The sequence below is a fragment of the Triticum aestivum genome, chromosome 4D (genome assembly GCF_018294505.1).
Source record: "Triticum aestivum cultivar Chinese Spring chromosome 4D, IWGSC CS RefSeq v2.1, whole genome shotgun sequence".
Lineage (NCBI taxonomy): Eukaryota > Viridiplantae > Streptophyta > Magnoliopsida > Poales > Poaceae > Triticum > Triticum aestivum.
In genome coordinates, this window is record NC_057805.1 from 467,154,144 (window position 1) to 467,168,893 (window position 14,750).

A 14,750-nucleotide genomic window follows, 5' to 3' on the forward strand; every position below is an offset into this window, starting at 1 on the left:
AGTTGCGGATAGTTATCACCTCTGCACCTAAACTGCAGGTCATGGGCAAATTATCTAATATTTTCTGTGAATCCGGCGTCACAAATGACCGTATAATTATTTAGGTACTGACTTTCAACAAAACTTTCACCTCCATTCATTGGTACGAACAAGTTCCATGCAATTCAACCTTTACTCTACTAATATTATGTTTTATTCTACATGAAGTGTTTGCCGACAGTCAGCACATCCACAACGATTCATTCTATCAAGACGTTGTCTATCAGCATGGATTATGACCTGCACACAGTCTTTTCCTTGGTGGAACACTTCCGAAGCTTGGAAAACTTGTATATCGAGGTGATGCTTCTCACACAAATTGTAAAACACATACCATGCATGGTGTAGAACTCCATTCAACAAAAAAACGTCACATACATTTGTAAGTAATGGACAAAGGTGTATATAGTCATGGACCAGTATTAGGACAAAACTAAAAAAGCTTTTATTACAACAGAGGTTATAGAATTATTCCTTCACTTGCTCTCCCAGCAGAATCACTCTTTATGGAGCTTAACCATTTCAAATATTCATGTTTATTCAGGAAATAGCCTCTAATAAAGAAAGTCTTGCGAACGACTGTTCTTGCAAGCACCATCATGACATTCGTTTGAAGTCACTGACGCTGGAAAGCTATGTTCAATGCGAGAAAAGCATTCGATTTGCGACATTCTTTATTCTCAACGCAGCACAACTGCAGACTATGAGGATCAAGTTTCTTCTTCAGGAAGACTTCATGGAAGAATTCTACAAACAGCAACAAGACGTGCTTCAGTGGGACAAAAAGGCTTCTAAACATGCTTGCCTTAGGTTGTCGCCAAGTTGCAACCATGGGAACTTGGATCTAAGGCACGCATGTGTTGAGCACCTGGATTTAAAGGATCCATTCACTTGTAAGTGCTGAAAACAGTGCTGGAGTGAGATGTTGCCGCCACTTTCCGGTTTGGAATTTACGTAGGTGTGGTGAAACAATGCCCGTACCTTTTTTGCTCAATCTGTAACCTTGCCAACAGAGAACTCGGTATTTCGGTCGATGGCTAAACGGTCTTGTGCTCACGCCGTACATTTCATTAACTAAAAGGGCTTCAAGTCTCTACAGCCACGGCTATGTACATTTGTGACTTTCTGTGTTTCAGTGATAAGGGTCACAGGAACGGGCGTCAAATCCGCAAAGGCATTGTGTGGTATTATATAGAGTCATGTTCGCTTGTGCTAGCGTTTGTGTTCCGAATGATTCAGTGAACCACGGTTTGTCAGCAAACACACAGACGATCATGACTTCGTAGAAAAGTGATTCGAGACGCACTGTTCTACCTGTCACATAGGCACGACCATGGCAAATGCACGGTTTGCCACGAACCACACAACGGCCGTGAAGTGATACGACGCGCACTGTTCTACATGCCACATAGGCACGCCCGTGATTCCACGTGCTTCAGTAGCACGTAAAGACGTAATTCTTTCACAGGAAACGCCGGGAACCTACTGCCAGGCACTATATCCATTTGTAAAACAGAAACGCAAACACAACCGTGACCCGTTGTGTTTGAAATATTTGCATCACAGAAGCACCGCGTGAAGGCACATGAAGTACGGTTGGACACGCATCGCAAGCACGGTTATGCACATGAGGTACGGTTAGGCACAGTGCAGGGACATAATTGCAGATGTCACCGCTGTTGCGCATTTTTTAAAAACACGGTCTTGCACTCTCTGTGTTTCAGTGTTTCAGTCCTCAGGGTCACAGCCACGGGCGTCAAATCCACACAGGAATCGTGTGTTATTAAATAGAGTCATGCTCGCCTGTGTTTGTGTTCCGAATGATTCAGTCGACTCGTTCAGATGGAGAAGCACGGACGAGCAGCCCATGAAGGCATACTTTAGTAATAGGCAGGGTCACAATCATGCGTTTATTGCGCATGGTCGATGGTATTACACAGAGTCATGCTCGCATGTGAGACTCGATCAGACGAAGATGCACGGGCGTCTAGCCCACGGAACTGAACCTTTGTCTTACGCACAGCCACGGGCGTTTACTCTATGAAGCACAGAATTGCCTATATGAGAGACGCTGATTTTAAAAGCTTATTTCCTTGTATTTAAAAGCACAGACGTGAAGTCCATACAGACACGGTTCCGTACTGAGTTGCGGCACGCTTCTTTCTTGACAAATTCTCTGCAGCCACAGTTATGTGCGTTTGTGACTTTTTGTATTTTAATGATAAGGGTCGTAGACACGGGCATCAAACCCACAAAGGCATCATGTGGTATTATAGAGAGTCATGTTCGCTTGTGTCTGTTTTCCAAATGATTTCGTCGACTCGTTTAGACAGAGAGGCACGGACGAGAAGCCCATGGAGGCATACTTGAGTATTGGGCAGAGTCACGTTCGTGCGTTTACTACAGAAACATAACAGAATTGGATTCAGATGTGAACCCTCACTGTTTACTTTGTGAGGCAATCAATGACCGATCCAAGAGACACTATCCTTAAAAGCACAGGCAAGAACTCTCTGCAACCATGGTTCTGTACCAAAGAGCCACTGTCAAACGCATGGAAGTCATGCAACGAGGGCCACATTTTTAGTAGTAGAAAAAGCACTTTATCAGCTGGTGTTGCTCCTTTGCTACGCGCACAGTAGGGTGGCTGTGGAAGGCATGTTATTCAAGCAGAGAACGAACATCACGATGCCAGGACAAGGTCAAAAGCATGGTTGTGAGTCTGCAGTGTCACGGCTAGAATCCTCGAGACGCATTTCGGTGTGGCCTGTTGAGTAGAAACTCGGTTGTGCGGTAACCAGAAGCACTACGTAACACCCCGCAAAACAGGTTTGGTTCACCGTTGTGGTGGCTCTTTATGCTTTCAACTCTTTTCATCTCTCCTGTGTCGCAGCAGAGACGCATGGTTGTATTGTTACACCATCCAACTTCATAAAGAAAGGGCTGCAAACATTTACAAACAAACCTATTGCCCTTATAATATTTTCCCAGCTGAGTAATAAAAATACCTAAACAAGCAAAATTTGTTATGCTTACATTTGCTTTGTTTCTACAACTGCACCAAATAAACTTACAAGCCATTTTTATAACCACGGTATGAGGAGCAGAAACAGTGCAGCAGCTCAAATGCAGCTCCATCAGTGCAAGGCTCAACTGCAGCTCCTCGGTGTGTATGGCAGGTACATCCGAGAAGCACCGCTCTACCTGCAACACATGCACGGTTGTGCATGCATTGTGTGCATGACAGGTACATATATAAGACAGGCACCGTCGTACATACAACACAACACGGTTACACATGCAGCGCGCATCTCTCCACTGAAACATTAAATCTCCTTTATGTCTCTTAACCTTGGTGTGACAGCATTTTATGAACCTTCGGCCCGTACAAAGCCGCAAAACCACACATTTCCTTCATGACTGCACACAACACAAAAACAGACAAGCCTACACACGGTGCAAAGACTACAACGGTTGTCTGATAAAGTTTACATAAAACCCAAGCTCAAAAGAACGCAACAACAAATAACTCCATACACCTGGACAACTAACACAAGGCCTGATTTCAGCATCCACACCTGAACGGAACCGTCAAATCCAGGTATTCAACACTCCTCTTTCTTAAATGCGGACGCGCGTGGCTGCAACTTGATGATAATCTAAGACGTGCACGTTTAGAAGCCCTTCTATGCCACTCCAGAACCCTTTGTTGCTTTTCGTAAAATATTGCCGTGAACTCTGCGGGAGGGGAGGTAAACTTCATGGTCATGGTCTCCAGATCCTTTGCACTAAGAACAAAGAACATCGCAAATTCAGCGTAACTCCCAGAGCGAACATAATCTTCCAGCGATACTGTCTTCAGACAAACGTCGTGATCTTTGAGAAACCGCCGGTACTTACGACGCCATTTGTTTTTTTCACCATGAGAAATCAACGATCCCTAAAATATAAATGATAGGTTGAAAATACTTAGCGTCTATAAAAAGAGATACAGACCATCAAAAAACCAAATGCAACAATTAGTTCTACCACCTCCGTAACAAGAAGTTAGACATAGACTTGTCTATATATGGATGTATACAACAATAAATCAATTGTAGATACGGGTGCATCAATTTCAGTCAAAATTAAGACAAGCATTTCAAAAAGGAATGAGTACTACAGAATGCAAATTTCTGAAGATCATCACCTCGACAAACAAGTTCTCCAGTTTTGGAAAGCATTGCAGCAATTCAACGACGGTGTCCACCTTATAATACATGTAGATAAGCAAGGTCTTGACAGATTGACGCATTGTTGTTAGACTGACTGCCTTCAAACCCTTGATGAAAATTAACAGAATATGGATCACAAAACTAATAGCATAAAGGTTGGATGAAATAAAACTTGTTTCCTCACAAATAAAGTTAAGTTGGAAGTATCGTAAAAACTCAATACCTCAACACACGTGAGACGACATGGATAAAGTTCAGACGCAGAGATAGCGGTTACCTCCAAGTCCTGACTCTGCATGAAGAATAGAACATAGACCATCAAATTAATAGAACAAACATCGGAACAAGTATAGCTATGTTCCAGTATTAAGGAAAGTCAGTACCTCAAGACACTTCGAGGGAGACATAAACACGAATTCACCCAACGTCTCCAGTTTAGGTGCAGAGACAACGGTTATCGAACAAGTCGTCAACCAGACAATCAACAATCAACCGTCGAAGCCAAGGGGCATCCTCAACAATGAGTTCTCTGTGTGGACAACAAATGCCAATGCTTACAAGGTTAGACGAGTTTATTGTGACGCGACGACCTCCTCTATTGCAAACAAGCAGGAGAGACTCAAGTGCAGGGCAACTAGAGTGGATTATGCTTTGCAGCGACGCGTTTGATATATCAACCTCCACAAGCGAGAGTATTTTCACCAGTGGTAGCTTAAGCGTCCCTACATAATTGTCTGGTATTTGGCAAAGAGCAAAGCCGAGGGTGTGGAGAGAGGAGGAAAACTGAAACACGGACTCCGGTGCCGAGGGCGTAGTTGAAGCGCATAGATCCAGTAGTGTTACCTCTTGCGTCAGAAATCTTGGGAAGAGGTAGTAGAACTCAAGAACCTGGATATTGTCCAGCTTCCAGGATCGGAGCCAGGCATCAACGGTGGAGGGCTTGCACTGTAGGTAACACGCCGGAATAGAGAGGCGGCTAACTGAGCCAGCATGGCCGGACAGAATGGATTCCGGAAGACTGACAACAGGATTTCGACAGAGCCGCGTTCCGGAATAGCATTTGCGAACGGGCTCCTTGGTGAAGGCGGACAGCTGAGATATGGTCTCGATATGAACTGTTTCACCATCGTTAAAAAGACGAGAGTCAGAGATCTCGCGACAGTCGAGATTCAGAGGAGCGATGGGCCACAAAGGACGCCAGCGACGTGCGAGGATTCGAGTACGGATGCCATCCTTGATGGGAAGATGAGAGATGATCTCACCTAGGACGCTGTTGGCGAGATCGCTGATGCGGTCCGCACGACATCCCTCTTCTTCCTCATCGGATCGGGAGGGAGCATGGTCGCCGCTTCCATCCCCTCCGACGACCAACACACCACCAGAAAGCAGCGTCGCCGGTGGCGCCACTCTCGACCTCTTGATGCTACGAGCAGCGCTTTCCATCTCCACCTCCGTTGCTGGGGTGGCGCCGCCCACGACCAGTGCTCACTGAGGTGGATCTAGAGAAATGGATTACCGCCTGTCCGTCCACGAGACGGCTTAAATACCCATGACGGGGAGCGGAGGGGTCCAGATTAATTACTTCTTCTATTTTTCTTTCTAACAGGGGTGCCCGGGTTAAGTACTACTCGTAGCAAGTCAATGGTAGGTGACTGCTTGAAACATTAAATAGAACCATGACTTTCAAGGTACGAGATGCACTGTTGCACACGCAGACCAGGCACGGGCGTGCCCGTCCGTGTTTTAATTATTTACGGCACACATTCAATAGAAGAATCTGTCTGACGCCGGAAGCACGGTTCTATGGTCATCTTGCCTCTACGAGCAACAAAATTTTCCACGGACACGTTCACATTTATGTCAATAGAAGATTCAAGGCCGAGCCTCTGCTTTGCAAATGATTCTGCTGAAACGCTCCTGTCACGGCTTCTCACGTACCAGACACACGGTACGGCTTGGCATTGTCACGTACCAGACACACGGTCCTGCATTTGGCATTGTGACACACTGTTCTACATGCCACACAGGCATGTAGAACAGTTCGTGTCTACCTTCATGTCTCTTTGTGTTCTAGATGATTCTGTTGACTCTAATACTAGGAGAGGCACGGTATGGAGGCCCAGAGAGGCATGCTTGCGTTTTATGCGGGATCAAAATTACCACATGCACGGGCATGAAGTGCATAAAGGCATGGTCGGTGGTATTACATAGAGTCACGCTAACCTTTGTCTTACGCACAGCCACGGGCGTTTACTCTGTGAGGCACGGAATGGCCTATACGAGAGACCCTGTTTTTAAAAGCGTATTTCCTTGTACGGGCATAAGCACGTGCATACAGCATAGAGGCAGAGGTGTTTACTCTGTGTTTTAGTGTCAAGGGTCACAAGCACGGGCATACAGCCCTCAAAGGTCTTCTAATTACATAGAGTCACGCACAGAGGTTTTCTAATTCTATTCATAATGAGTCGGTGGAGAAGCATGGTTTATTCTTACCAGGAGTCACGATTGTGCGATTATTACGGAAACCTAATAGAATCGGACGACTGTCCGTGTTACAATTGTTTTCGTTGTAGGATTTTAACTCAAATGCAAGAACCGTCAAGTGTGTCAGTGTTTCAAGTCAGAGGTCACCTTCGTGTCTCTTTGTGCTCCAAATGCACCCGTTGATCTATAACCAGGAGTGGCATGGTAAAAGATGCTCAGGGAGGCATGCTTGTGTTTTACGTGGAGTCACGTTCGTGCGTTAATTGCGGATACCCAACGTGCATGTTACAATTAAGTCACTAGAAGATTCAAGGCCGTGCCTCTGCTTTGCAGATGATTCTGCTAAAACACGGACAAAACCAAGTGAATGAAGTGATGGCAGAACCACGGCTTTTCAAGAACGAGACACACGGTCCTGCCTTCGGCATTGTAAAACACTGTTCTACATGCCACACACAGGCACGGCCGTGATTCCACGTGCTTTAGTAGCATGTAAAGACGTGATTCTCTCACAGCAAACGCCGTGAACCTACTGCCAGGCACTATATCCATTTGTAAAACAGAAACGCAAACACAACCGTGACCCGTTGTGTTTGAAATCTTTGCATCACAGAAGCACCGCGTGAAGGCACATGAGGCACGGTTGGACATGCATCGCAAGCACGGTTATTTGAATTACTTACAGTCATGCAATCATAACAGAAGAACACGTGTTAGAATAGGCGAGGCAAAGTTACCACGAAAGCCACGGTTATGCAGCCCCAGAAGCATGACCCAGCTTCTGTGCTTAAAAACGTTTTCGTTCCATAACGGCGGGCGTGACCATGCAACGTGAGAGTCACGGTTGAACACTCACCGGTGGCATGATCGTGGCTACCTGTGCCCTTAGGTTATTTTTATCTCTCTGTCACGCAGCAGAGAAGCATGCTTGTATGCTTACAACATCCACGTTCAGAAACCGACGCGGCTGCGGAAAATAACAAGGAAACCTGTGCCTCTGATATTTTTGTCCGCCGAGTAAAAAATACATAAAGAAGCAAAAGGCGTTCTTATTTAAATTTGTTTTGTTTCTATAACTGCAGCAAATTAACTTACAAGCTGTTCTTATAACCACAGCATAAGAAAATAAACAATTGACAACCGCCCACCCTCCCCACCAATTCCTTGCTATTTCATCGCTCGACGTGAGGCCTTGTTTTTGAATGTTCAGCGATCCATTCTTCCTTCTCGACCCTTGTGCAACCCCACCCTTCTGCATAGCTATTCAACCTATTTACCTGTAAAATTAATATTCATACATAAAAACAAAGCGAAAGATTGCGGTCATCACTGTTTTTTGCTTACGTCCTGTTTAAGTTGCATTATTACCTTTTAATTTTTCTATTCGTACTGTTCTCCGGTACCAAAAAGTCTCCACTCAGACCTTTCCTTTCTGAAAATGGACTGCGCAGATTCCGTGCCTTGTCCCGGGCTTCCCTGTACGCATTCTGTGTGCCTGGCTTGTGTGATGTTTGATTCTGGCATATATGCAAGACTTTGGTAAATGCTCCTTGCTGTCAGTGGGGTCGTTGGAGTTGCTGGCGTCTGACGTCTTCCTCCTGGGCTTGGAGTACATTGTCCTGAGCCGTTTGATGTCCCCGATGGTGTTGTCGGTGTTGTCGGCCATTTCATTGACCTTGCCCTCTTCTCCTGCTGCGATTTCCCCTTTTCCTCTTCAATCCTCATCCTCTCCTAGACTTCTGGGTTATCCGGGCAGTTTGTTTTCCTGTGACCCTTTACTCCACAACGGCCGCACTTGGATGCGGCTTTGTTGCCTTTTCCTTTCTTCTCAGAACCAGCTTTGAGTCGATCTCCCTTTTTTTTACCCTTTGAGCCACTAATGGGAGGGTTCTTGAGAGTTTCAGCAAGAATGCCTGTGTCTGGTTCGTCGGCAAGTGCCGCCATGACTTTTATTTTCATATCTACCGTACACTCACGCAGCACACGGTATGCCTTCTCTTTTCTGCAAGCATTTGAACAGATATCCGACAACTCAGCGTAAGCGAGGCCGAATCTCATAGTTTCATCGCCTTGTATGGTCATGTTATCACCTTGACTTGTAGAAAGAACTTTCAGACTCTCTGATAGATTCCTGGTCCATCTGGGGATGACAAAGGATTTTGGAAGTTGATCGATCATGCCTGTTTGGTCCATCACCTTAAGCACATGGCAGCACTGAATGCCATCCCTACTCATTTTCTTGCAGCTGCAACTGTATATTTCTTTTTGCTCATCCACATCTACCCTGAACTCAGACCTGTCAAATTCCTCGCCCGGATATGGTTTCCACACTTTTTCTCCAGGCTCAATAATCTTGTTAAAAAAATACTGCCTCCCCTTTGCCAGGTCAGAGCACTTGAAGTAAATCCGGTTCCGTAGCTCTAGCTGGAATTTCCTGAAAATTTCATTCGTGTATACTTGACTTGCTTGTCTTTCAATCGGAAAACCCGTCTCTAGTGATGGCGCCTTCTCTTCTGTTCGGTGTCTTTTCTAGTCAAGCGTGGCGAGGCAATTTTGCTGAATCGTGTGATACGCATTAACAAACCTTTTTATAGTGTCCTTGTGGTCGATGTAATTCTTCCACATCGAATTAGTGCTCTCACTACGAGTGGTTGTTGACGAGAAAGGATAGAAACAGTCCTTGAAGTAGGCCGGCACCCAAAAATTTCGGAGTTCCCATAGCGTGTTCAGGTGTTTGTTGCCTTCCGCCTTGTGCAGAGAAATTGCTGCTTTCAAGGCACGCTCAAACTCGTCTTGATCTAGTGAGTTTTTGACGATTCGAAATATATCATCAGACATCCCTGGGTGCTGCGCAAACACTGCTGCGTTATTTTCCTTCAGGTTCTTCCTAATATGCCACCAGCAGAACCTGTGCCTCGTCCTCGGAAGAGCTTCCTTTATTGCGGTCTTCATCGCCTGGTCCTGGTCTGTTATTATGTATTTCGGCTCTTTACCTCCCATTGCCTCGACAAACATGCTTAGGAGCCACTTGAATGACCCTATTTTCTCATGCTTCAAAAGGCCTACTCCAAACAGGACGGTCGACCCGTGGTTGTCGACACCTATAATTGGTGCAAATGGCAAGCCATATATATTCGTAGAGAATGTGGTGTGAAAAGACACGAAATCTCCATATAGATCATAATTCATCTTACACAAGGAATCTGTCCAGAACAGGCTGTGCACTACATTGTTCTCTGTCTCTTCCACATGGTGGAATCCAGGCCTCCGCCTCTGCATATCAGCAAACATTTTCATGGTGTCTGCGATATCAGTGCCGCGCTCTCCAGCCCTATCCCGGCATGCAATGTTGCTTATGTCAATCGTGTCGAACATAATTTCTCGCCTCGGTTTCCCCATGGCAGTAAAAATCTGCATAACCTTCCTTGGTTCTAACCTCGCCTTCTGCAGCACTTGTATAAAGAATTTCTCCTGAGGTGTCATCTTCTTATAGCATCTCATGAACTTCAGCATCCAATCAGATGGGTGAAGCTGGTGGTTGTGCTCTAGACGAACGTTCTTCAGGTACCATTTCCTCCTATCTGTATCCCTCTTGGCTGTTATTTGGACTGGGCAGCTTGTCCGGATCAAGCAGTTGCTCCTTCTCTCCTTAACATGTCTCTCAGTTGTTTTATTCTGCCCTTCCTTGGTGCACTGAAACACCTGATTGTCAAGCTGCTGATCATATGTCGATCTTCTGCTCGTTGATCGCTTGGTAGCAAAGCCAACCTTTCTAGCATATCTGCAGAAAAACAAAAAGCACTCATCCAATGATCCGAATACCATACCACCCTCTGGTTCGAGCGCTTCGGTGACCTCCTGAATCGTTGGGTATATGCCTTCTTTAAACATGTCGTCCATTTCTTTCTCTACAATGGTCGGCGGCGCCATGATGATTCTATCTACCGTGTCTTCGTTCGTCTGATCGCATTCACTTCTGACGACATCAGTCTCATCGCCAGCCACAGGTCCACTTACAGCGGAGCTGCTGCTGCTCTGTTGTTTGTCACACGCAGCAACGTCGTTTCTTCATGGCACGGCCAAATCCATAAATGAGTCCGCCTCTCCAATGTTGCATTGTGCAATGCTGCTCCCTGTTTCTCCGGCACTCGTGCAACCAAGGGACTGTGCTGCTTCTACCATGCAATCCGTGCTGGCGTTGTACGCTACTTGCTGCTATGAACGTTGTGTTTCCTTCGAAATGGATGGAGAACTATGATATTTCTTTCCCTCATCTGTTAACCCCTCCGCCAAATCCTGAACACATGGCAAGAAACAGAAATAGGTGACCATGCTACACACACATCTGCACAAAGAGGCACAGATGTGCTTCTGTTTACACCATACAACCGGAGAGGCACAACAACATCCTATATAAAAGAACAACTGCACATACAGCCGTACAAGACGGACAGCTGTCCTCTTGTTTTCCACTTTACCCTATTCTCCCATAAAACGGTTTGTGTGTTGAATTGAAAAAGCATAGTTCCGACGTCACCTTTGTTTTCCCATGCCTCTCTTGTCCAGCAAATCTCGGCGACAACCTCCGTGCATTGGTGATTTCGCTGAGGATTTTGAATGCCATCGGAGATCCTTTGGAAGGACCCCTCATGTTGAACGCAACAGGTGATCGTTTCAAAGGACCTTGCCTTATCTTTTCATCGATTCGTGGACTAGCGCGATACTTGCTTCCTTCCTCGTACACCTGCGTGTGGAAGATACTGCAATTTAAATATACCAGACGAAAACAAAGAAAAAACTGCTCACAAAAAATATACATTTGCTTTATGTGTTGTTGCACGTTCATATATGTTGTCACCTGTATTGCTTTTTGATGCTGCTGTATGGTAGAGCTTATTGCTCCTATGTTTGATTTTGTCGTTGGGCTCTTCTTGCTTGTGCAAACCGTACCGAACCCTTCCTTCTGCTTGCATCAAAGGAAATTCGGTTACCCTGCACCTCTTCATTAAGACCGCCTACAAACGCTGGGCCGTCACAACGCCCGCTCTGCGCCTTTGTGGGCATCTGTGTCTTCAAACCAAAAAATAATTAGAGGCATGTGCGACTAAAACTTCCACGTACGTTAAAACCAGCGTTTGAAGTTTTCGTCGTTACCTGCACAATCTGCTTAGTGGAGTCTCTGCTGCTTAGAATGCTCCTCTTGGCAGGTGTCTGTTGCACACCATGCTCCTGGTTGGGGCGTTTGCCAAGAACTTGTATCTCACTGTTGACTCCAATTATTCCAGCCCGCATGGCATGTGCGTGTTTGACAGCATCTGTATCCTTGATCTTCTTCTCGTTTTGTAGTATTTTTTTTCTTCCACCTCTCGATACTCAACTGCAGAGTAGATGCACAGGATAAACAGATATTACAGCATTCATCCAGGATATATAAATCATTTTTGTTGTTGTTAATGATCTACTATTTGGTGTTCTCAGTGGTGACACCTTGACAGCAAACTTCCCAGAAATAAAAGACCAAACACTAATGTTCAACTGCCTTACTATTACCTGCCTCCCATAATCCTTGCCAATGTCGTTCAAAGACCGACCATCCCTGTTGTCCTGACCAGATGACGCACTCCTGAACATCTGCCCCCAAAGAAGAGACATAATAAATATAAAGGTTATAAACCTGCAGTATCAGTGTTGAAACTTTTCGAAGTCGATATCAACAGAGATATATATTTAGTTCTATATAATTAACATATATAAATATATACATATATTAATTTTTAATTAAACTACAACCTCAACCAAAGTGAGATCCTCTGATGCTAATTTGCTTGTGCAACACTTAACACAAAGATAACCATGAAACCTACCAAAAGTAACAACCTCGTATTACAAGGACGAGAGGATACAAAACAAAAAACAAACTCAAATCAAAGCTACAGTGTAAAACTAAACAATTTTATTCTTTGAATCCCGACCACAACCAGTTTTATCAGGAATCGCCACGCAAAAGGTGCATTGATAAATTTTTTACTGACCTTTGATTGCCGAATCTTATGCGCTGATTGTTCGGAAGTCACACCTTTCTAAATTATGGGGGGATCTGCTTCCCTGCAGTTTTTCAGCGATCCCCTTCAATGATTTTGAATCTCGGAGAGAGAGAAAAGAGAAAGAGAGAGGGAGAAAGAGAGAGAGAAAGAAAGAGAGAGGCTACTTCGTTTTTTTGCGTGCAGGAGAAGAATAACCTGATAGGTGGGGTGAGTTTTGTGATGCATGAGAGATGGGCATGTTTCTTGGGCGTGACGAGATGTGGTAGGTCGACTTCACTTGACCGTAGACGACACTGACAAGTGGGCTCTTAGTTACTAATTCCTCTAAGTCTCTCACTAACTTGTGGGGTCGGCCTTATATGAGTCCTACGAGGAGTACCTCCATCTGAGGTGAGAAAATGTGGTAGGTGGACTTCAAACTCATACTGACATGTGGGATCTCAAATAGTTCCTCCAAGTATTTGACTAACTTGTGGGGTCGTCCGCAGATGAGTTCCATATCTCTCTCCATCTAGCATCCATGGCGACAGGCGAGCTCTCCAAAGGAAAGCCAATCCTGATCCCTCCGCAGAGTTCGCTCGTCACTGAAAAATTATCGGTCCCCTTCATCTCACTCGCCGTGGATCTCCTGTTCAGGTAATCCATTGCATCCTCACCATGATTATGCCACCGATTCAACGTTTGAACAAAAAAATTTACCGGTGCTAGCAATTCCGCGGGCTGCGTACACACCGCATGTGCGCAACACAGCAGGTGGGGCATGATTTGAATATCGGTTCCGAATCCAATTATCTTCAGTTGGTCCGTGCTCAAACTGTTGCGCCGTCTTAATAGCAGAGGGGTTATGGATTTAAAATTAGGACTCAGCTAACCTCACTTTAACCATGCCAACTGCATGCTTGCACCGTGGTTTTGCTAACTTGAGTTATATCTCCAGCCATGCAAAACTTAAGCACTCGTCTTAGCTAACCAAATAGAGACAGGTCAAATTATTTGTATACATCCGCAATCTATAGCAGAGATCCAAAGGATTTACGTCCGTTTTTGCAAAGCAGTTACTAACTCAGAGTTAGAACCCGTCTTAGCTAACCAACCTGTTGATGATGGTCTCACATGCACTGCTAACAACTATCTTACATAGCTGACCTGGTAACGATGACGTCTCATGACCTCTTATGTAGAGTTCGATGAGATGGACTCCACCCCACAGTTGTCGGAGACTCATTCTCATTCTGTCGATGGCACGGAGATTGTCACCCAAGATTTCATGGTTCATGACCAACTAGAGACAGAGAGACTAAGGATCGAGTTAAAACATGTAGCGCACAAAAAGCTTGTTGAGGAGTACAGGACAAAGAAGCAGCTTGCTGCCTCGAAGTAGGTGTTTTTTATCATGCATCTCGCGTGTGTTGTTGAAATTTCTTTGGAAATCAATGCCTCTCATTCTAGCTGCATTTTTAATCATGGCTTAAATATTTATCTCTGTTTTGCTGACTCGGCGTTTATATGTAAGCTTCTGCCAGAAAAGCATGTGGTTCAACAATACATTTGCTAAAGGTCATTTCTTATCTTTGTCCACAGAGCTGCTGCAATGGGTGAATACGAAGAAGAGTTCAGCACAAACTTAGCTTCCAGAAATTCATTTCTATCTGTGAAAAGCTAACAGAACCACAAAAACAGCTTGTCAGAGATATTGGTTTTGGATACCTTCTAGATCTGTGCTGTCGCGAGCTTCCAAGGTGTTTCGTTCGCTGGCTTGTCCGCTATTTTGATTGCCCTTCCAGGTGTTTCATACTGCCTAGTGGATACAGATTCCTTATCAACTCGTACACCGTGCACTGGATCTTAGGAATTCCACTGGGCGGGCAGATTATCCCTAGAAAATGCTTAGAAGCTTTCAGATATCAGGTTAAGTCTGAAACTCGGTGTGCTGAGCACGCTCCAAACATCAGAGAGTTAACTAATCTCA

The 14,750-nt window shown here is 45.0% G+C and overlaps 1 pseudogene; it reads right to left on the reverse strand.

Moving 5' to 3' along the window:
- Positions 1 to 8,010: 8,010 nt before the first annotated feature.
- On the reverse strand, positions 8,011 to 13,166 carry LOC123097082 (uncharacterized; annotated as a pseudogene).
- Positions 13,167 to 14,750: the final 1,584 nt, after the last annotated feature.